The sequence below is a fragment of the Telopea speciosissima genome, chromosome 9 (genome assembly GCF_018873765.1).
Source record: "Telopea speciosissima isolate NSW1024214 ecotype Mountain lineage chromosome 9, Tspe_v1, whole genome shotgun sequence".
In the NCBI taxonomy this organism is placed as follows: Eukaryota; Viridiplantae; Streptophyta; class Magnoliopsida; order Proteales; family Proteaceae; genus Telopea; species Telopea speciosissima.
This window is the reverse complement of record NC_057924.1, coordinates 48468189-48490623: the sequence shown is the minus strand read 5'-3', so window position 1 is coordinate 48490623 and position 22435 is coordinate 48468189. Positions and strand designations below refer to the sequence as shown.

General features: G+C 39.2%; 1 protein-coding gene and 1 long non-coding RNA gene across 6 annotated transcripts in view; one reads left to right on the top strand and one right to left on the bottom strand.

The window, feature by feature from the left end:
• Positions 1-1915: 1915 nt before the first annotated feature.
• LOC122639719 lies at positions 1916-21384 on the bottom strand. The gene is made up of 3 exons (XR_006329560.1): positions 21067-21384; positions 15575-15582; positions 1916-1927 (listed from the first exon to the last, which is right to left on the bottom strand). It is a non-coding gene; the product is annotated as an uncharacterized LOC122639719 (long non-coding RNA).
• Positions 19867-22435, top strand: part of LOC122639718 (nuclear transcription factor Y subunit A-7-like) — a 20916-nt gene continuing 18347 nt past the window's right edge. Inside the window, exons 1-2 of one of the 5 annotated variants that reach the window (XM_043832638.1) lie at positions 19867-19943; positions 20295-20434. The gene's annotated coding sequence lies outside the window, so the exon portion shown is untranslated. Of the gene's footprint in view, positions 19944-19964; positions 20150-20294; positions 20435-22435 lie in introns of those variants that run through there. The other 4 variants (XM_043832641.1, XM_043832640.1, XM_043832639.1 and 1 more) reach the window with 4 other exon arrangements.

Sequence of the window (22435 nt, the reverse complement as noted above, 5' to 3'; positions counted from 1 at the left end):
TACCTCACTTTAGTCTTAGGTCATATTTGGTTGGGTCATGGGTCCTTAAGTCCATTTTTCTAGGACTTGTTTGGTTAAGGGTTATCCTTAGGCCTTAATTTCAGTTAATGGGTCTGCTCTCTTGTTAGGCCTATAGTCTAGGTTCTAATATAAATAGAATGATGCTAAGGTTCTAAGCCCAAGCCCATTCTAGTATTTATACACATAAGTTATTAGGATACCGACTTACTCCTAGTCATCTCTAAGTGGGTACGGGTACACCAAGTGTGGGCCATGCGGATCCTCGGAATGAGGGAATTCTAGGAATTTCCCCTCGTAGACAAATTTCCCCCTATCTCTGTCGAGGTACCTATCCTCGACGACCTTCCCCGAGCCATGATTGACAATCTTGTGGGATGGCTTGGGTATCATGGCCCACAGTTCACGAGCGTACTTCGCTCCCGGTTCGACACAAAAGGTTCAAACCAGACTGGTGGTCAGACCGGGTTTTGGCCACGGATTTAACACCTTCTCTCCTAATTCTCTTTCTAAAAGTTCTGATTTGATTTGGTTACCTCCATTTTCAATTAAAGGATTCTTGCAAATGATGATTTTATGTTTTATTCGATTTTTAGCCCATGTTTTATTTTCTACAAAGGATGGTTTTAAGGAAAAATGTTAAACCTTAAAACACTATGAATAATTTTCCTCTCTTTTTTGGATGATTTTATGTTTTATTCAATTTTCAGTTTCAAACCCTAAACAATTTGGGGAAGATGAGGGTAATTTGGTCACTTTACTCTTTAATTATGATGGGATTTTAACATAAGGGCATTTTGGTCATTAGATTCTTTGAAACTAACGTCTAACGTTCCAGAATAACGGACTGAACTAGATTGTAACAAAGTTTTTAAAGTAGGTGCATTTGGAAATAGTGAAAGTTTAGGGGTGCATTTGTACGTATGGGCAATTTGAGGGGGGCATTTGAAAAAAAAAACCTAAAAAATATATGTAGAAAAAATTCACATATAATTTCAAGAGCATACCATTCTGTCGACTCAGCTTGATATCTTCTTTTACAATAGAAAGCTTATTACCCATACTTTAGGCCCATAAAAGTGACCTATTTCATTGAAAACCCATGGGATCAAAGGCCCAATATGTATACAACCCAACTCTAGACTTATTCCTAAGCAAAATAGCCCAGTTTGGTGATGAATTTACATAATCATTCCTTTGTTAACCGCTACACTGGTACTACTGAGCTTATACCAAATAGTGTGCTACTGCCAGGTGGTTTCTTCTCTGTTCTTAGTTCATTTGATTGTTCAGGCATCTATTAATTTATTCCCTCCATCAATTAATACTAAATTGCATCATAATAACCTGATTTATCCACCTGCGGACTATTCTGTTTTAAGTCAATTTTTCGGTTATAGAACCTTCCTAGAGTACCACTCAACCTCAATTTGAGAGGATTATGATCTGTATTTCGTTTGCTACTTAAAAAGCTCCCTAAACCTGCTATTTCGGATTTCAAATTTAATGTGTGTTTAATTACTATATATTCAGCCGTCTGAATTGTCTCAAATTTTGGGTTTGATTGGACATACAATTGGCTAAACTCGATCCAAGTTTGGCCTCAATCCAACCCTTGGATTGAACTTAATTTCAGATTTGCTATTTGCTGAATTTTCTCTCTAATTTGAATTTCTCTAATTACTCTCAATCCATCCATGTTTCGGACCTGCCTCGGGATTCTCTTGTTGTATGGTGACTCGACGGATCTTCCAAAAATCGAGAACTGTGTCGTTTTCCCAGTCTCCTTCCCGACTTTCCATTTCTGAAGGGTGTCTAACCTCATTGTTGGTGATTGAATCCTAGAGTTTGACCTTCATCTAAGTAGATTGACTTTTCTGTTGAGTTTTGGTTGACTTGGAATGATTTACTATGTCCTTTGGATCCTGTTATGAGATTAGGTCTAGTTGATTGTTACAGATCTGGTTGCATTATTTAAGGTGGAAGGACACTCATCTGGTTATAAGGTGCTGATTCTTAAATTTTTGTTTGTTGCAGATTCCTTTGGATTTATCTCTTCTTATGCATTTCTGTTTTATTTTATTTATTGCTGAGACTTCCTCCAACCATGACCTAAGTGCCTTAACTATTATCCCTACTGTAGATTTCATATAGACTACCCTAAATATCTGGTAGATGCCCTAGTACACTTATTATACTATACTTCTATCAATTATCTTGTAACCACCCTAATATTCCCTCATTATCTCTAGAAGTCAACTTATTGATTCCTCTGGTTTGTGGTTTGTCTTCTAAGTACCTTCGGGTATGTGCCAAATACTTCCCTTAGCAAGCTTTCTCTCTCTCATAATTAAAAGTAACTCTAGCGGGACCTACTAGTTATGTTGGTAACATTGCTTTTAGGGGTTGTGAAATTGATTAAATGGCTGAGCATAAATATGAAGTGAAGAAAAAAGTATTTTTTTTTACAGTGAAGTGGATTCCTCACTTCAGAGGGATTTGTGGATCGAGTCTCTCCAGCATGGAGCACAAATTGAGTCACAGGGTGTTACACTACCCAAAAGGTTGTATTTACAAGTAAAAATACCACTTTTAAAGAATTTATTTTTCAGCTTGAAACCTTGAATGATATACATAGAGCAGGTTACATGTGTATTACTATAAGAAAGGTGATAGGCACTTTCTCTTTTCCAAATGATAACTATATATATTGCATGGCTTTTATATAACAACTTACTAGAAGGTAATTGAAACAACAGAAAACCAACAGGGGATCAAAACTTCATTTAGTAACTGAAGACCCTAACTTTTCACTCTTTTTTTTGGGGTGGGGGGGGGGGGGGGAGGACCATGGTGTAAAACCTAACACGATGCAGAGAATAATGGAAATTACAAACACAATCACACAATGCGCACAAAGATTTACGTGGTTCGGCAAGGTTGCCTACGTCCACAGTGAGATGAGATCTGTTTCACTATCAATGGAGAATAGGTTACAGTCGCTCGTTCCTCACACCTCTCTTAGATTTTTCAAATTCTGGGAAAGAACTCTCGGTATAGATTTTAGCGAAAAACCCTATACAGTAGTCCATCATCAGAAGTCAAGACACCAAGACCTCAACACATGGAATGGTGTTGTTCCATTTCATTGTTGAACTATTTTTTCCATCAATTTGCACCTATCCCCAGGGAGGCTTCCAAGAAGGGGAGGGGATTGGTTAATTGTTGATCTTAACAGAAAGAAACATGGGATTTCTAGCCTGCATACATGGTGAATCACTAACATGCACTTTAGTTCTTTGCATCAATCACTGAGTTTAACAGCTATAGAGAATAGTCTTCTTCCCCTCCCAAATGAAGTCCATGGGAACACTATTGAGCATTACCTTAATAACAAAACAAAATGGTAATTTTGCCCTTATACGGTCCAGAGTAGAGCATTCTCTCTCTCTCTCCCCAAAGGTCAGAATTGACACATCATCATTCTACACGACACATGGGGATGGGCCGCTTTGATAAGTTAGAGAATGAGTTTTTCCTTAAAATATTTTCCATTGACAGTTGCATTAGATGGGACAAAATAAAAGAGAGCCATTTCCAATAACATAAGAATAAAAAGTACAAATACGAACAGGAAAATGACATTATCCCCCCATAATGTTAATTATAAGAGAGGCTTGAAGACATAAATTAGAAACCCCATCGATCTCACAAACCCCCCCCCCCCCCCTCTCCTCTATATCAAGACATTGGTCTGAACTAGATGGGCAGAGGAGACAGAGAAGCCCCCAAATCATTTGACGAAAAAGGTTCAATACTGTTATCTTCTAAGTGAAACAAACTAGCTACTGTTTCACATACTTCAGGTCTACGAATGCCAAAATCTTCATGGTCTGTATAGGATATGCAGTTTCCTCTAAATCCAGGGTAGTCACGTGCCGAGACAGACAAGGAAGTACTTTTGCCAATAAATAGCATTCGATCACCCAAGTCCTCCACCTTAATCCATCTCGACCCTTTAAATCTAACTTGAATATCTTGAACATAAGACGTTTGTAGTAATATCGTAAATCATCATCACTTAGATAAAATTTTATAACTATTAACAACTCTCCAAGACATTCCACCAAATTTAACGACTTTTGCAGGTTAGTGTGAGAGCTGAGATCCTTTTCTGCTGGAGGAGCAATGTTACAGCTTGTTATTTTTGGACGAGGACCACCCAACTCCACAAGTTTAAGATCAAATTGTTCAGTAATGGCATACAATTTTCCATCACAGAAAATAATGTCTAATATATATTCCCAAGGCAGTCCAAGCTTCATCCCCTGGCCTACAGAAGGCTAATTTGTTGTTCATCGCTATGACCACACAATCATCCGTAACCACAGAGGAGGATACAATATTTTTATCATCCAAATTAGAATTGTTAGTAGCAACAGCAGCAGCAGGAGGAGGAGGTGATAACAACATAGCCAAGTTCTGATTGGGAAGAGTAGCTTGCGGTGGAAGTTTAATTCGAACTCCGGTAAATGGATTCAAAAGGAAATTGTGTCCAATCTCCCTCAACATTATCAACCATCCCCAGTTAGACCCAACAAAGTTATAGCCATAGGTTTCAGGCAATTCTAACCTCAAAACTTTGCCATGGGAGAGTCTGAAAAACACAGGACGACGATCCTTTAAGGAGGAAAACACCAGCCATGGGAGTTGAGGTCGTAGGTGCAATGGCCATATTTTTTTGGCAGCAATGGCGATTGATTGCCAGGACTTGCAGACTGCACTAAAGCAATGTAAGTCCACCAAATCTAACTTACTTAGAATCAACAACTTGATATCCTCTGAAAGTGCAACCATGATATTCTTGACAACCATACTAAATTGAATATGACCACAGATAAGTACGAGATGTCAAGAAACTGAGAAAGAAGAAGGAGACAAAAGGCAGAGATTTTTAAATACCTTGAGGAATTGATTAGTTACAATCGAACTTTTCTCACACTTCCACTCGATCTAATCCTTCCTTCGTTCTAAACTTCCAACTTATGAGCTTTCCTTTTCCCCTTCCCCTATATATATACCCATAAGGATCCGACTCCTCTACTGCCGTGTGCCCCAACACCCCAGCGTGGCAGAAAGTACCGCCTTACATTTCGCCTCGCATGTGTGTGGGGGAGTACAAGGCAGTAGCGGTAGGAATAGTTATCACCTCCAATTCGCTGTCTGCTCTAATTTCCTCCAATTCCTCACATAGGAGCCGAAATGACCACCCTACCCCACCTTGGGCAGTGTGTTCGGGTAGGGGGTAGGGTGGTCATTTCCGCTCCTATGTGAGGAATTGGAGGAAATTGAAGCAGGTACCGAATTGGAAGGGATAACGATTCGTAAGGGTAGGCGGAAATAGAGGAGTCGAATTGTACCCATAAGCTTTTCGTTCCTTTCTCAACCACCAGTAGGATTTATAACTGAGATAGCAGGATTCCTAGTTATAATCTGATTCTGATTTTTCCTTTCGAATGAAAACCCTAATATTGCTAGCTAAACTGATACTGATTTCTAGTCGATCCTATATTGGTGGATGGATTGTTTCGGACCAAAGGTAAAATGGTAAAACAAAAACATGATTTTTGAATGAAGCTAGAGGCAAATCCATTTAATAGGGACCGATCCGAATTGGTATCGAAAACAATTACTAAATCGTATACGCCACAGAAAATAGGAAGGGATTTCCAAAATCATATACGCCACTGTTCAGTTATACAACAAAAGCTTCACTGTAGAGTTGCAGCAGTCACTGACGTTTGAATGATCGGCTCAAAATGTTGCCCTTCCGCCCCTGTGGCATGTTTTGTCTCCGCCACAGTGGCGTGACTCCTTCAGCCCTAGTGGCGTGTCCTCTTCTTCTTTTTTTCCTTCCCCTTCTTTACATTCTCTCACCGCCTCAGTTCAGATCTCCGCCAGATCCATCAACGACATCACGCTTTTACTCTCCTTCTTCTCAGATCTGAACCAGATCTGGGTTTTTCGTAATCTCCTTTACCTATCTTTCCTCCTTCTCAGATCTATTTTAGATCTCCGCTGTATCTGTCAACGACATCACGCTTTTACTCTCCTTCTCAGATCTGAACCAGATTTGGTTTTTCGTATTCCGCTTTGCCTTTCCTTTCTTTCACTTGCCATTCCTGTTCCTTTCCCTTTTCCTTCTCATCACTCATCTCATTTTAGTTTATCGACCCAATGATATGTTTAGATTTGTGCTTCTGTTTGTCCGATCGTACAGAAGAGGGGGTTGGAGCCGACGATGTTGGGAGTTCTACAGCCATTGACGTAGATCTCAAGCCTTGCTTTTTCAGCATGTTTACCCTGCATCACCGCATCCACTCTGTCTATAGTGTCTGGCTTTGTATTCCCATTGTCGATATTCACCTCGGAGGTCTTTCTTTTTTCTTTTTGTTTTGTGTGTGTGGGTTTGCAGGTGAAGCCGATTCTGGTGCTGATGGCACCGTGGCTACCATCGGCTCGGATGACTCAACAGCCGTTCAATCTTCACCAACCACCTTCTGTCGCTGGACGTCGCTCCACTCACCGATACAGCAGATCTTGGCAGATTTGTTCGAAAGTAGACTGTGGCAGCAATTTTGGTGGTCTTCTCACCATCAATCGAAGTTCCACTCGCCGATCCATCAGACCTTTGCTTATCCAGCATGTCTGTTTGAAAGTAGGTTGTGGTTGTATGTCGGCGCGCGTGGGCAGTGTAGATTTGTTCTTTTCGACATGTATGAGGTTCCCTTTCTTGGCACGTTAATGCATGTGCCGAATCTTAGCTGTGTTTACAGCTTGATCTCTAGGGAAGTGTTTGTGAACCGACCTCTAGCTTGGATGACCCAATCAATGGCATGTGAGATTGGGTCAATTTCCACTGCTTGGTTTTGGATATTGTATATCCATTCCTTGTGTTTATCATGTCCACTAGGGGTGTCAATGGGCCGGTTCGGGCCGGTTTCGGTTCGGGCTTTTCGGTTTCGGTGTGACTTTTATAGAAACCGAAACCAAACCATTAAGAAATGTTCGATTTCGCTGCGGTTTAGTTTCGTGTCGGTTTCAGTTTATGATAAAGGGTTGATATCGGTTTGGATTCGGTTTGGTACCGGTTTTATATAACTAGTAAGGTCTGGTTAGTGCTAATTTTTCTTCTCTTTCTCTTTTAAGTACATAAAATATTTCAAATACAGTGCATCTTTGTATCCTATGTCCTATGGCCTATGGATACAATTGGTTGGATAATCACTAACAAAGGATATGAGATAAAGTGAAAAACTATCACAACACATTTAGGGGGCAATGGGGGATTAAGCATTTATTGATTTACTTATTTATCGGGTTAGGTCGGTTCGATTTGGGTTCGGCCCTAACGGTTTGGGCTACCGGTGCACCGTCGGGCTAGCCCAAACCAAATCAAACCGTTTGCCTCTCTGGATCCACAAATCAAACCCGAACCATTAAGAGTTCGGTCCGGTGTGGTCCGGGCTCGTTCGAGCCGGTTTCATCGGTTCGGATTAGGTATTGACACCCCTAATGTCCACTATCTACCTTATGTATTTGGATTTCTTTTGTTGGGCATTGGGCGCGCATGAATGAATAGCCTTTTTCTCTACCCAAAAAAAAAAAAAGAAAACAATTACTAAATCCGTGATTCCAAAATCCAACCCAAAATAATTAGGATAAAAAAACCAAAGAAGACCGAGTTGAAACTGTTGGCAGTCATCAATGCTGGCTAATTGATAAACTCCAATTAAGTTAAAAGTTGACATGTGGGGTAGCTACAATTAAAATTCTTAATATACAAAAGCTTTAGTCAAAATAATAAAAGTAATATAAATTCAACAATTTGTCTCTTTAAGGGCCTCTTTGGTATCACTTTTCATTTTATTTGTTTCTATTTAACTTAAAAAAATTATTATTGAAAATCATTTTTAATGAAAAAATAAAAAGTGTTTGATAACTACTAAACATAATTAATTATAGAATGAAAAATAAGTTTGGTGCAAATGAGTTTTATAACAATTTTTAAAAAAAGAGCCCAAACCCAAATCCCATATGTAGTTTAATTGGTGGGTGAAGAAGGCATCTCTTCACCCATCTTCCTCTCCAATATGAAACCGTCTTTACACTATACAATCAAAATCAAACAGTTTATGTAGGGCAACAAATTTACGACTCTCAACCTCACATTAAAAAGATAATAAAAAACAAATAATCTAAGAACTTACTTGAGTAACCAGTCATGGCCAAGATAAGTACAACAAGCACTAAAACCTCCATGATTGAAACACAGAGTATGCACAAAAATTAGAAATTAATGGTGTCCTTTGGGATTCACTTCGTGATTTCTTACATTCCTTAGGTTGCCCTTCTCTGATTATTGGAGATTTCAATGAGATCCTCGCTAAGAATGATAAATTTGGTGGAACCCCTTTTCTACAACTCTCTTCTTCTGCGGAATCCCTCCTTTCTATCATTTCAGACTTTTGTTTGGAGGAGATTCACCCTATTGGACCTTGTATACTTGGAATAACGGTAGAAAACCACAACACTGTGTGTTTGAACATTTGGATAGATGCTTGGCCTCAAAAGAATGGTTAACAATCTGGCCTTTTGCTTCCCTTCAAACCCTAACTTCTTTGGGATTTGACCTTAAGCCCCTACTTCTAAACTCTATCCCTCCTCAAATGTCCTACCGGAAGATTTTTCACTTCCAATCGGCTTGGATCCATCATCCTAAGTTCCTCTGGAGATGCTATTCATGCTGAGAATTTGATGGTTTAAATTAAATGGCATCTCCCATAAACTGAAACACTGGAATGTCAAGGTCTTCAGGAGACTGGAGAATATTAAGAATGAGGCCTTTGAAAAAATTAGGTCAATAGAATGCGGCCCAATGATGGACCAATCTTTTATCTCAGTTACAAAAGGCTTATAAGTCCTTACAAATGATTCTTAATGCCGCAAAGATTTTCCGGTTGCAGAAATCTCGTCAAACTTACATATCTGATGGAGATAGAAATACCCGCTATTACAACCGTATTGCAAAACAAAATCTCCGATCTCGTAGGATCTCTACTCTTAAAATTTCTGAGGGACAACTTATTACCATTGTTCTTGAAATTGCACATCTATTTGCTACCCATTTTAAAGATATATTAACATCCTCCAATCCCCTTTATCCAACATTCATTGAGTGCTTACTTTCACCAATTCCATCCTCTCAAAACCTCCCATCCCTAACCTCACTACCTGCATTGGAAGAAATAAAAAATGCAGTTTTTAATATTGGTGCTCTTAAATCACCTGGGATTGATGGTATGTCTGCAGGATTTTACCACCATAGCTGGGACATAGTACAACCTGAAATTACTAACTTTGTGCATCAATTCTTTTCTTCAGCTTACATCCCTCTTGGCATAAATCACACACTTCTCACTCTTATTCCAAAAAAAGAGAATGCTTGTCTAGTGGAAGACTCTAGACCCATTAGTCTGTGCAATATATCATACAAAATACTTTAAAAAATCCTTGCCAATAGACTAAAATGTTTTTTACTTGAAATAATATCCTCTTTCCAATCTGCTTTCATCAAAGGTCGACAGATCTCTGACAATATTATTATTGCTTAAGAGATTTTTCACTACTTGAAAAAGAAAAAAAAGTGGAAAACAAGGTTTTTTGGCTCTTAAATTGGATATGTCAAAGGCATATGACTGAATTAAATGGAGCTTCATTCTATCTCTTTATAAATTCTTAGGATTTGACTAGGCATGGATTAATCTTATCACCTCCATCCTAAAATGCTCTTTTTTCATTAAGCATGAGGGAAGCTGCTTTGAATTCTTTAAATCATCTAGGGGTCTTCGCCAGGGATGCCTTCTCAATCCCTACTTATTCATAATTGTCATTGAATGTTTATCTCGTTTGCTCCAGACTTATAGGGATCTTAATATTTTTCAAGGTATTAAGATTGCACGTAATGCTCCAGAAATCACGCATCTGTTATTTGCAGATGATACCTTACTTTTCTATCGTGCAATTGATGATGTTCATACTTTGGAATCTATTCTTAATCTCTTTGAATCCTTATCTGGGCAACAGTTGAACATGTCCAAAAGTGGAGTCTTTTTTAACAGTAATACACCCAAATCCCTTAAGAGGAAAATCTGCAAGACCTTGGAAGTCCAAGTGATGGGTGACTCATCAAAGTATTTGGGTACACTTATCTTTCCACATTGCTCAAAAAGAACCACTTTATCTCCTCTGGTTAATAGGATTCAAATTAGACTCTCTGATTGAAAATGTAAATATCTGTCCCAAGCAGGGAGATCTGTGTTGATTTAATCTGTGCTTCATTCAGTACCTACCTTCCAACTGTCCTGTTTTTTATTCCCAAAATTCATCAACCAAAAACCAGATTCAATTTGTTGCAGATTCTGGAAGGGATTCACCTTACCCCATAAAAGTTTCTTTCCCATATCGTGGGAGAGTATTTGTACCCCAAAAAACTTGGGAGGTTTAGGTATGAGAACACATTGGAACCATAACAGAGCCTTAATACTCAAATTGATTTTGAGATTCTTTAATGATTCATCTAGTCGATCTCTAAGCTCGAGTCATCAAATCGAAATACTAACCATCCTCAACCCTTTTGAATCCAACAAAAAAATTTCCAACCGGCTCATGGACTTGGAATAGTATCTAGACCCTCCTTCCTACCTTCAGACAAATCACACGATGGTACATTGGGACTGGGCACAAGGTTAACATTTGGACTGATCCTTGGATCCCAGGCTCTCTTCAAAATAGAGGTACGTTACCCTCTCCAAACACTTCTTATTCCATAGTTAATGAGCTCCTCATTGATCGTTCCTAGAATGCATCATTAGTTCAATCCTTATTCCCTAGCTCAATCAGCCAATGCATCATTACAATCCCACTCTTTCAAACACCGTTTGAGGATAAATTTGTTTGCCTTTTATCCAAATCTGGCCGATTCTCTACCAAATTTGCAGCAGCTTTTCTTGCTAAAGATTCCTCTTTACCTGTTCACAAAGACACCATGTGGAATAGACTTTGGAAACTACAAATCCATCTCAAATTCAATATGTTTTTTTGTGGAAAGTCTTTCGTGATGGGTTGTCAACTAGGGATAAGCTACAATGGATGAATCTCAATTCTCTTTCTTGTTCTGTATGCCAGGTGGCATCAAAATCACCATGGCATATTTTCTTTTTTGCAATACTGCCAAAAAGCTTTGGTGAGGAGGACCACTTGGCCTTCGAACAGAATTTCTATTCTATCGAAGATGTATTTCATAGTTTAATCAGTAGCTCTTCTATAACCAAATGTGAAGGTGATCATGTACTGTGTATTGCTAATAGGGATGTGGATGGATCGAATTCGGCTCGGATTTACTACTATCCAAATTCGAATCCGATTACTAAATGGCACATCCAAATCCGATATCCAACAGATTTTTAAACACTACTATTCGAATTCAAATCCGGTAATTTATCGGATATTCGGATATTATCCGATCCGATAAACCAAAATTCCATCTCTTCTCTAATCGTATGACTTCCATTTTTTTAATTGTAAAAAAGGACTATGGAGTAAAGTTTTTTACTTGATTAAAAATGGAACTAAAGTTGGGTTCCACTACATCAAAATCGGTGCCCATTTATGACATTGAAAAGTCACAAACCTTGCAAAGGTTGCTTGAAAAGATGACTCTAGTTGTGTTTTATAAACTTCCATTCTTATTCAGATCTACTCACCAGGTGATGTGGGACTAAAATGGTTTCTTAAGAGCAAAAATGTAGTCATTCATACAATGTGTAAATGGAAAGTTAAACGGATCGGATATCCTATTGGAAATGGGGAACTATCTGAATCCGTATCCGATTAGTTATCAGACGGATACAGATAGTTTCCAAACGAATACAGATAGTAATTTTGCGAATACAAATAGCCCTAAATGGATTCGAACACGGATCGGATTCGGATTTTCGGCTATCCATTTACAGCCCTAATTGCTAGTATTACTATGTATTTTATCCGGCAAAATAGAAACCGAGCTACCTTTGAACATAACAAATCCAATCCCACATCTATCCTACAGAACATCATGAGATGGGTCTCATAACTTCTTAGTCCAATGGACTCTCCAGCCCACTTGGTTCAAGAATCTCAGGAGCAAAACTCTATCATGAAGCTAAATCCCCTTCATTCCTTACGAGTTCTACTTGAATCTCGATTCACATGACAATATCATATTGATTTCAGATGGCAGTTTTAACCAATATTCAAAAAATGGAGGATGGGGTTATGCAATCATTTACAACCATGAACTATATGCTTCATCTATGGATTATGGAAATGCAGGAACAGTACAAGAAACAGAGCTCAGGGGACTCAAAGAAGGAATCCAAAAGGCAATTCTATTGGACTGCAGGAAGCTAACAATCTGGATGGATTCAGAAGAGCTGAAGAATTGGATCACCTACCAAGAAAATCAACCTTGGTCATGGGAACTGTACCACTTTTTGTTGGATTCTTTTCGGTCTGTAAATATTTTAAAGCAACCTAGACACTTGATACAGCTAGCTCATAATCTGGAAAATTATGCTAGGAAAGAACAAATATCATCGAACTATATGTCTTCTAATATTCCTATTATGTTTTAATTAAATTTTATTTCATAAAAAAAAAAATCAACTAATTTCTTTCCTAGTAGAAGCTCTAAAGATTTGTTTACGCTGTGCTAGTTAACCAGGGAGTCTAACACTATATCAAAAAAATATACCGGCCAGAACTAAATACAGACAGAGAGAGGGAAGGAATTACCAACAACGGAGATGTCCATGTCTCTGAAACGATCAACAAATATGTCAACAGTGTGTTTGAAAGCCTTATGAGATCAAGTAGAAGCGTCGTGGTGTCTTGGAACATTATTCCTAGAACAACACTAACAAGGGAAGCTAAGCTCTTCGATGGAAGTTCAAAGAGAGAACAAAACAACGAAAATAGACAAAAAGACAAACAACAAAGAACCAAATCAAATCCTGGTTTTGGAAAGTGTGGAACAACTCTAATCGCTTTGGATATGGCAACCCGTTCTCTCTTGCAAACATTTCCTTTCACTTTTCCTCTTCCCTTCTCTCTCTCTCTCTCAGAATTTCTACCCTGCAAGTTTTCCTTCTCTCTCTCTCAGAATTTCAGCCCTGCAAGTTTTCCCTCCAAAGAGCTCTCAAAATTCAGAAGTGAGAATGAAATAGAGAGAGGGAGGGAGGGAGGGAGGGAGGGAGGGAGGGAGGGAGTGAATGAGTGTTTTTAAAAATAAAATTTTGTTGGCCAAAGACCAAGAGGCACAAGATTCTCACTTCGCCATGAAAGCTCGCCTTCTTCGGTGGTTCAAGGACTTGGAACCTGAAAGGGTTTTAGGTTTTTGTTCCACGTCTCTCTCTCTCTCTCTATCTCCATTCTTCCCTCCACGTTAGGTTTTATTCTCCAGAATTCTCTTCATTTTTACTATTTAGAGTTGATTTGGGAAAGAAGATAGGTGATGAGAGAACTTCTTCACCCATTTATTCAAAAATGTAATAAAAGTTATTTACACATAGGTAGTTATACCTGTTGTGACAAATTCTGACTCGTGCAACGGTTCGGCTGGTCGGGTCGTCCCTGAGTGGTCCTGCGTAGTCAAAACCACAGAAAGACAAAGAAGCCCCAGCCTGAGCCGGTTAGTCAGCTCCGATGCCCAAGTCAGAGCTTGCAACAAATAAATCTCAAACTAAAGAGCTTGAGTAAGTCGAAAAATCGAGAGAGAGCCATACCTTAGCCTGGCATGGCTATTTATAGCTTTAAGACGTTGTACGATACTTAAACTTCTCTATTTGTAGAGGATAACTTCGGTTCCCCATAATCCTCGATGGCAGCGTCCCTAGCTGACACGTGTATGACCTAGGGTCACCCCTAACGTGTGATTCTGAGGTCATGTGAGGTGCATGACCCTCCCTTGATCGGGGTCAAGGGGTGTAGGCTATATTTAACCCTGGTTAGCATGATTTCCCGATGTGATTGGCCGACCCGACCTATGTGTAGGTCGGGCTGAGGGTTGGTCCAACTCTTCCACGTGTCGCAGGACGATTAGCTGTGGTAAAATATGGTCTATCAATACCAAGCTTATTTTTCATTCTACAATCTATTATCTTCAGTAGTTACCAAATAATTTTTATTTTTTGATCAAAATGGTTTGTAATAATGATTTTTTTTTTAAATAGGCCAAAAACAAAATGAAAAATGATACCAAAGAGACCCTAACAACCTTTTGTTCTCTATTTTTTATTCTTCTAGCAATTACAACCCTAAAACACAATGAAGTTAAAAATGAATGAATGGACGACTAATATTGAACTTCATATAAATACAAATGTCTAAATGTCCATCTTGCACTGAGCACCTATAGTAGGGAGCATGGGGAGTAAATTACTAAGTATTTGTGGGAAGAATGTATGTGGGTGGTGTGTGTGTGAGGAAGAGAAGGAGAACGATGATTCCAAGGCACAAGTGTGAGTGTACATACAATGTACATTAATTGAATCATTCGAGAATTTCATATGGGGTGTACTATCAGTTTATAAAGAAAATGAAATTTTTTTAAGTAGTCCCCATGATTAGTCCCTTGACTAAAGGTGTCCTTATCAATGCAGTCACGTATTGTGCAATTTGGTGTACCAAAAGTTGATGTCTCTCTGATTATATATTTGTGCATTGAATTCATAATGTTTGGTTGTATTTGAAAGATATGCCCAACAAGGAATCCAGTGCCCATTCTTTTGGTAGATTCTCGAGAGAGAGAAATAACTGTAATAGATTAGACTTAATTCTAGATCCGGTGGCATTTTCTGTGGTTTGAAATGTTTTTATTTGCACATATATAAAACTGTTATTTTTTTTCTCGAACTTTTTGAAAATGTTTTCTTCTTGGTCCGATCAAGTTTACGAAATCTCTGACATGACATTTCAGTTCATTGGCCATTAGGTAGTATATATTTTGCACATACCCTATAATGAACCATGTGATATTGTCCAGTAGAATATTGATGCGTGCTTCCGTTACAATTTTTTTGGTATTGATTGTTACATCTATTTAGTGGCACATGTGTTGGTTAACCCTGGATTTAGAATACATTATAGTTAAGACATGTGGCATGATGGGTGGAATACCAATGGGATTCTATCTCTTTCTTTTAAGTTGAACTCATACATACATCGCTTGATCATGAATTCTTTTCATGATCTAAGTTTTGAATCCTCATATGAGATAAGATCTCATATTAGGATGGAGGAGATTGTTAGGAAAAGAATATTGACTTTGATTCCTAAAGGAAAGCTTGGGGTTAATTTTGGAAATTACCATAATCCCGTGTGCAAGGGTTGCATAATATATAGATACGTACGTCGCAAAACCTTGACTGATATAACATTGCGCAACATAGAAAACCACAACTCTCCCTCTCCAGAGAAATATTGCTCTCTCCTTCCCCCCTACCAGTTGAGTGTGTGATCAAGGTTTTAGAGAAAGCTCAGTTAATCATGGAGGAGCTTGTATTGAAGAGAACACAAAGTTATATGTGTGCGTTGGACTCATTGCGAAAGGGCTAAGATCGTGTGGATGCTTTGCATTTGTAAAGTTTCAGGTAATGATCGAAACCCTAGTTTTATTTGTGAAATTGAATGGTTTTTCCCATGGGTTGCAAAGATCTGTCTCGTTTCCACGAGATTGTATCAGAGATCCTTTCAAGAACTTCGTCAGCTTGGCACGTCTTCTTTTAGTTCTTCATGTGTTGAACTGCTGATATGTGAATTCTAAGTTACAATGTGGTTGAAATGGCCCTTCATGTCTCAAGCTTTCCTCACCGTGTGTTGGATTTGACTTGTACTTAAATTATAAGAAGTACCCTTGGTACTGGATATCAACTAAAATACCTTTAAACAACATAAAAATTACTTTTTTTTGGGTGAGTGGTGGTAGCACATATGCATTGCCAACTTATTCTCACATCTTTTAATTATAGCTATAGATGTTACATATGGTTAATCTGAATCATTGATTTATTTTCCAATTAATAATCGGTTCAGTACTTTTGTAGTAACAGTCTTTCTCTCACATCATCCTCCTCCACCATGAATCCCGAGTAACCCCTCCCCCACTCTCCACAACCCCCCCATCCTCCCCATGTTGTGCCGCCCCAACCCTATCTGTCGGTTCGTTGAAATTGCGCATCTTTCTCATCTCTAGTATTCTTCTGCGGTTAATTTCTTTCATTTCTTTCTCCTCTTAGATCTCCTCAGTACGTAAATCACAAGTTTGTGTCATGGGGTATGGTTTTTTCCTGTAAGATTCAAAAAAAGTGAAGGAAATCTTTGAAAGACCTAAGAAGACATTTGCAGAGAGTTTTTATTTGTTGTATTACAGCTTGGGTTTAGGGTTTTTCTTATCTTTTTGGTAGAATCGAAGAATTGAAGAATTAGTAGTTGAAGATATGGGGGAATTTCTCATCTTTTGCATGTTTTTTTTTTATTTTTGATGATAAAAGAGATATATATTAAAAACTAATTACATAAGGAATCCTGGGACAGATCACACCATTTAAAGCGTACTGTAGTAAAGTTGTTTGTCGCTTCAACTAGGTTGACATACATATTGATAATTTTCCAAGATATACTAGATAAGTTAGAAGGTTTCAGAATATCACTAAGTGTTCTATTGCCGCACCAGATTTCCTTGATAAGTATCTGTTCTTCCTTTGCTTTCTTCCACCCGTTGAACAATCCAAAAAGTTCTGCTTCTTTTGCATCCTGTATGGGGGTGCAAGTTTGACCCTGATGGCCCGAGCCCGCCCTAGCCCGTCCTGAGCCCGAATAGGGCCTGGGTTGAGATACCTTGGCCCTGAGGGCGGGTTAGGGTCAAGAATTTCCAGCCCTGAGTCAGGGTCAAGTTGGGTCAGGGTTGAGGCCTCGGGTTGAGCCTGGCCTGTCCCAACCTGACCCTGTCTTCTTCTTTCTGTTCTTTCTTTTTTTTTCTTTTTCTTTTTCTTCCTCTTCTTTTTTCTTCTTCTTCTTCCCAGCCTGGCTAGCCCATGCATCCCCCTTTCCCAAGCCCATTCAGCTGCCTTTCCCAAGCCCATTCATCTCTCTTTCTCAAATTCTCCAACCCTTGCATCTCCCTTCCCCCAGATCAGGGCCAATCAGGATCAGCCCGGCCCGACCCTGAGGGCGGATTAGGGTTCGATATTCCTGGCCCTAAGTCAAGGCAAGGTCAGGCCTAGGCCCAACTAATGGGACTCAGGGTTAGGCTAGGCTTTTAAAAGGCCCGGCCCAACCTGACCCTGTTGCAACCCTAATCATGTATGTTCAAGCTACCTGCATCTATTAGGAAACGTTGTCCATCTATCAAAATACAAAAAGTGCACTTTGCTATTTTTAGATCTGATTGAAAAATTTTTGCAACCATTAAAACTGGAAAATCCAAAGACAGATTAATAGAGATCCTTAAAAGCGACGATAGGTGTGTGCTTGATAGGGGTGTAAATGAATAGTCAAAATCCGTTTTCGTATCCGTATGCGTATCCATTTAACACCATCCAAATCTGTCCAGAAGCTAAATGGATGCGGACGCAGATAGGCTATAGCTATTCAAAAAGCTATATTTACATATAAACGGATACAATATTCGATCCGTATCCATGTCTGTATCCGTTTAGCACTATCCGAATTCGTCTGATAGTTTCGGATGCAGATGTGGATATAGCACTATCTGAGCTGAATCCGAACCGTTTACAGCCCTAGTACTGCTTGATGATGATGCCTTTGACTGAGTAATTGATAATGGTGGATGAAGATTGAAACCGTTATCGTTTGTAATATCATGCTCTGTAATAATAATAAGAGTGACTGGTCGCAGCGCGACCCTTATTTGGCTTAAACGCAGCGTTAAGCGCAACGGATTAATGTAAGCCGTTGATCTTTTTAATATAACAAATTTATCTTTAACGTTAACTGGCTGTTACCTCCCATAGCCTGTTACTACCCTGAAGTCCGTCTACGGTCATCTGGTTGCTCACTGGACTGTGTGCCGTCTTCGGCGAAAAACCTGCTGGAGAAGGAGATGGAGAAGAAGTGGGCACCTTCGACGGGGCTGCAGATGGCATCCGAGCTCTCTCTCTCTCTGTTTCTCTTTCCCTCTCTTTTTATCTCTGTCTCTCTCTCTCCAACGCCGCTGTAACCTTCCCCGTTACCCCCGCACAGTGTTCAATCCCCCTCTCCTACAGACTGCAAACCCGCTCCACCTCCTCTGTTTTCCCGCAACCCGCCACCGCTGCTATTTTTCCCACAACCCCAAACCCCACCTGCGACACCCCCTGACCTCTATTTTTCCCTGGAACCCCAACCCCACCCATTAGAGCTTCTGCAGCACCTGAAGAAATCAAAAGCTGCTCATTGTCGGATTTCTAGTAGAAAGAAGGAGAAATGGAAGAGTCAGTCATCCTGCAAAGACCCACTTCAGTATTTTGGGTTCTCGAACAAGTTTTTCCTCTGTAAGCGCATGTTCTTGCTTCTTCAACTACCCACAGAGGCCAGGGGGTGTCGCAGGTGGGGTTTGGGGTTGCGGGAAAAATAGCAGCGGTGGTTGTAATGATTTAATTTGCAAAGACTTTGAAACCACATTTTTTCATCAACTACTATTTGAAGCGTTAGTCGATTAAACGATTACAACATGCTGCAGTTGTTAGGCAAGATCAGGAATTCTTGGCTGTGAAAAAAAAAATCATTGTAATTATATTTTCAGACCGACTAGGGTGAGTTTTGGTCTTTCAAGTACGGCATTACAATTTTTAGTTCGTTAACTTCATTTGAGGTGAGGTTCTATGAGTACCCTGAAATTGAAGGGAGAAAGGGTCCGATTTCGTCTATTTTCAGAAAGGGTGACTGGTCGCAGCGCATGTTCTTGCTTCTTACGGAGAGAGAAGGTTATCCGGTTCGCCGGAAAAAGGGTTTCCCCCAACGAAGAAGACCATTCGCTTTTTCAGAAGTTTTAAATCTGCTCCATTAACCGGTTAAGGAAAACTCTTAACCGGTTATGGGGTCAGCATCCTGAACGGTTAGGATCTTATAATAGTTAATAAACGGTTCATATTAATCCGTTGCGTGTATCGTTGCGTTTGTCCGCTGTGGTGCGATCTTTTTCCGTAATAGCTCTTGATTTGTCAGTCCAAGCTGGCTTTCGAGGAAGACTCTTGATTCATCTGCCCAGATGCCACTACCACCGCTCGTTACATGACAAGTGTTAATTGTACGAACTTCTGTCAACCACAAAATTTGTATTTTGTAGAAATCTTCACTCTCAACCGCAAAGTTAAAAAATAGTAAAAAAAATAATATGTTGTATCTTATGTCATCACCGCGGCTGCTTTTACGTACAGTACGATCTGACCACCTGTCAGTAAGCACATTAGATCCTAACCAGTCGTTCCATGGGCCCCACCTACAGCTTCTCCATTTATGGTTAAAAGATGTCCAGCCCACCACTGCCCGTCAACCCAAACTACCCGCAAACGTAAGCTCTCTCTCGACTGTGATCCACACGTTTTATCTCCATCCTACGGTTCATTACACGAGTATAACAGTGCCCCTTATTTTAATATTATAATTTTTTTGTAGAAATATTAATGTTATAATTACGAAGGTATTGGATAGATGCCACCAAGTATCAAGTACGCTGTTGAAGATCCATTTCGAAGTTCTCTCCTTGGAGAGAGAGAGAGCAAGCAGTTGGAGTGGAGCGAAGAAGTCGTGTGGAACGACCTTCTGAGGTGCAAGAGACGAAACCCTAACTCCTCTTTCTGTATAGCTTTCAATGTTTTCTCTTTTGTTTGATTTATTGCTCTGATCTTCGATTTCTTGTTGTCTCGAGCAATGGAATCCGTTTGCATGTCGTTCTTTCTCTGATCAGTATGTCATAGCGGGTTTATTTGCATTGAATCTCTAGCGTTTTAAATGAATTTGCGGCCGCATGCAAGTGTGTAGCTCTGTTCATCTGCTATTGCTGGCGATTTGTTGCTCTTTTCGTTTGATTACTTGTTAATTTCTGTGCTTTGTAATCGGTAATTGTTGAGAAGTTCTGTTTTCACCATTTGGCTCTTTCGTTTCTGTATCTTATTTAGATATTGTCGCTGAAAGCTGGTTGCTCTGGTTTGCGAGCTTGTGATGAATTGGTTATTTGAATGGGAAATGACAGAGAAGAGTGGAAATTGGGTTCTTTGGCTTCTTTATTGTTTTGGACGAGTAATGGTGCTTGATGCAGGTCGAACGTCGAGTGAAGAAAAGGTTGGAAGTGTGGTTAGGACTTTTGCAGGGTTTGTTATGTATTTTATTATTTAGATGGAAGAAGCACAGTTTTTTATTCATAAACAAGCGTAATTTTTGGTCTCTGGTATTTGAAAAAGTTGAAAAGATAATTGATTTAGGCAGTCTCTGCTGGGGCTATTGGAAAGCAAACCCCACCCCCACCCCCCCCCCCCCCCCCCCAAAAAAAAAAAAAAAAAAAAAAAAAGGGAAAAAGAAAAATCACTACCGAAAATTCCAGCTTTCTGATACTATATATATCCATGTTTCTCTGGATTCATCCTTATATATTTCTACTAAAAATTTCAGCTCTATGAGTTTTGTTGGGGAATGCTGGTGGAACAAACCAGCATAGCATAACCTAGTCTTGGATTTTCAGATGGAAAAGGGGTGCTTGGGACTCCTGGCATGGCTTTCTTTCAATATAACTTGAATATAGCTGAAACATAGTGCAAGGTTTACAGGTGTCTGATATCCACAGCCTATATGAACATAAAAACTAACTTCAGCGTCGAACTTTGATGAATTAAGGAGTTTTCTAATCCTTATGTTGGTATGTCGGATCTAGAACGGCATAAAAACACACCCAACAGCGAAAATCAATTTTCTGATCCAACTAAAGACTCTTCTAGGCTTGCCAGCAATCAACCTAGGCTTCTAGGGGCTTGAACCTTGGGAAGAATTGAAGGCAGCAGAGACTCAATTCAAAACTCGAAGAGAATAAATTGCTTTTTATTTTTAATTGTAAATGATACCAGAAAATGCAAGACTCTCAGCAGCTAAAACTTCCCTAGTTGACAAAGAAGTCTTTCTAAACTCACCGCTACAAGACTTGCTAGTATATTTTTGTAATGACGATAATAAACTGTATGGAATAAATTCCAGAAACAAACTAAAACAACCACCAACACTCAACTCCGGTTGATTTGTGAAATATCTATCTACAATTGCCATGTGGATTGCAGGCACCTCTTGGAAATTTGCCAAACTACCACTGGGTCGAGAAGATTTTGAATTCTCTGTTTCTACTTGTCTAACATGCACGTAGGAACCAATTCTGGACTGGTAAAACCAGGAGTCCACAACTATTCCTTAAACTCTCTTGAAAAGATGTGTTGCATAGAATCTCTTGGAAAATGATGTAATTCTCTGATGCCATTCGGTCGAAGCACTTATTAAGTGTTGAAACTTTGTTGTGAGGAAATTTAGGCTTTTACTTGAGCTCACTAGTTGGTTGTTGTAATTAGCTTTCTTATGCAAATATTGGTGGGTGTAATGTGATTGTCTAATGCACTGATTTTCCATTTTGTTAGGTTGAATCTTTTGATTTTATTTATTGCCGGTGAGAAAACTGGGGCCTAACTTGGTCAAGATGGGGATTGGAAGTTCAAATTTTCCGATTTAGCCAATACATACGAGTAGGCCTTGTGACAGACCATAGATTTCTGAAACACACATATTTTTGGTATTGTCTGGAAAGGGTTTGCAAAGCTTGTAGATTTCTGTGGCACCCAAACACATTTCAAAGCTTGTAGATTTCTGTGGCACCCAAACACACTAAATTGAACTGTAATGTTTGACATGTTTCTAGCTAAGCCTTAATGATATGGCGACCCAGGGTAGATAAGGAGTTGACTAGAAAAGAGTCTGAATGGATTTTGAACTCAGATTCTACTATGATGGTACAACCAGCATCCATTTCCTAAAATGTGCAAAACAATGGCAGTGTAAAGGGGATGTGTTGAATATTGTTCCTTTTCCTGAGGAAACGATAGAAATGAGGGGATTCTTACTTTTATGAAATACCAAGAAACTACCTTTGTTTGATCAAATGTTGATGGGAATGAAATAGAAGAAATTCACTCTTGCTAGAATATTATCTGACTTTTTTTCTTATTTCTGTCTTCTTAGTTCGTGTTGCTTTCATAGATATAAGTTTAGTCGATTAACTTGTTGGATT